This window comes from Microtus ochrogaster, unplaced genomic scaffold, assembly GCF_000317375.1.
Source record: "Microtus ochrogaster isolate Prairie Vole_2 unplaced genomic scaffold, MicOch1.0 UNK49, whole genome shotgun sequence".
NCBI lineage: Eukaryota > Metazoa > Chordata > Mammalia > Rodentia > Cricetidae > Microtus > Microtus ochrogaster.
The window spans coordinates 2,417,933-2,419,409 of record NW_004949147.1 but is presented as its reverse complement, the minus strand read 5'-3'; the positions used below and the strand labels follow the sequence as shown (position 1 = coordinate 2,419,409).

Genomic DNA, 1,477 nt, shown 5'->3' with positions numbered 1-1,477 from the left:
CTGACTTTCAACAATCAAAAAAACCTACAACATGCCCAAGTGCGAGACCAAGCACCCAAGACAATGAACAGGTCAGCTCACCAATGCCCTCCCTATTTTACTTTTGTCTGGAATGAAGTACGCTGTAAGGAAGTAGAAGGAAGGCATCTCAGATTTCATATGCCAGACCCAAACTAGTCATACACACCCTAGGACGGTGAGCTTCTCAGGCTCAGAATTAGGCAGATTACTGTGAAAGCATTATGATTTAGGTAGAAGGGAAAGTCACGCAGCCTGTGGAAGACTATGGGCATAACTAACCCAAAGTCTGAGAGTTTAATATAAACAGATCAATGCATACTTCTGAACCTCATCCAAATACGGTTGATCCTAGTACCTACCTCCTCTCCAAAGATAGCTTCATCATTATTTTTCATTAGGTATCACTCCATTCTCCACATACCCCATATAAACAGCATCGTAAAACGTCTTCCTCTTTGAAAACAGTACACTTAAAGGCAGCCCAGTCTTCTACAAGACTACTTAAGAGTGGAGTTTGTTTGCTTGTTTTGAGAAAGGGTCTCTGTCCGCCCATGATGACCTAAAATTCATTAGGGAGCCAAAGATGACTTTGAACTCTTGATCTTCCTGGCTCTACCTCCCAAGGAGGCTTTCTGAACCCAGGGCTTACCTAACCTCCCAACTGTGCGCAAGTCCCAGCCCCTAGAGTGGAGAGCTCTAATCATTACTCCTGCCCGACCCGGCTCCATGACACATTTTGCATTTCCAATTCTGTGACAAGAGCAGAGACTACAAGTTGGCATCCCGTGCTCCTCCAGCTTTCTCGCAATCAGACTCCACTCCAAGTCTGAAACCTGACGACCATCTTCCTATTGACGATCTTAGAAAGAAACAAGAACAAGGAGGCCTTGCAGGATGCTAAGTCCTGCAAGGCTGTGTCTGGGAGTGTGCCTTCAGAGATAATTTTAACTCAGAAGGAAAGACCCACCCCAGTTGTGGATGGCATGGTCTTCGATGCAGAAGAAAAGAGGGAAAATGGGGGACGAATTCTTCTCTTTGCCTCTTGGCTATTGTGTACTGTGACAAGCTACCTGAAGCTCAGGCTCCCACACTCTCGTGGTGGACTACTTCCTCTGCCGGTGAGCCACAATACTGTTCTTAGTCACAGCAATGAGGAAAGTAAAGAACACACCTTACACCAAACAGTCCTTTAACACAACAGAACCAACAAACGCGCTAAACCCACTATGTTTACAGAGACAGTTAGGGAAGAAAGGGCCCAAGGAGACACTTTAGAGGATTCAGACCATAATGGCACGCGCTACCTACTAAGTCACTTGTTTACTACCCGAGGATGAACAAATCAAATACCGACAGTGGGGGGCTGGAGAGATGGCTCAGTGGTTAAGAGCATTGCCTGCTCTTCCAGAGGTCCTGAGTTCAGTTCCCAGCAACCACATGGTGGCTCACAACCATC

The 1,477-nt window shown here is 46.3% G+C and overlaps 2 protein-coding genes across 2 annotated transcripts in view; one reads left to right on the top strand and one right to left on the bottom strand.

The window, feature by feature from the left end:
* Tmem202 (transmembrane protein 202) overlaps positions 1–1,477 on the top strand; it is a 30,122-nt gene that overhangs the window by 952 nt on the left and 27,693 nt on the right. The gene's annotated exons all lie outside the window — the stretch shown is intronic.
* Positions 1–1,477, bottom strand: part of Hexa (hexosaminidase subunit alpha) — a 33,764-nt gene that overhangs the window by 30,911 nt on the left and 1,376 nt on the right. The window lies entirely within an intron of this gene.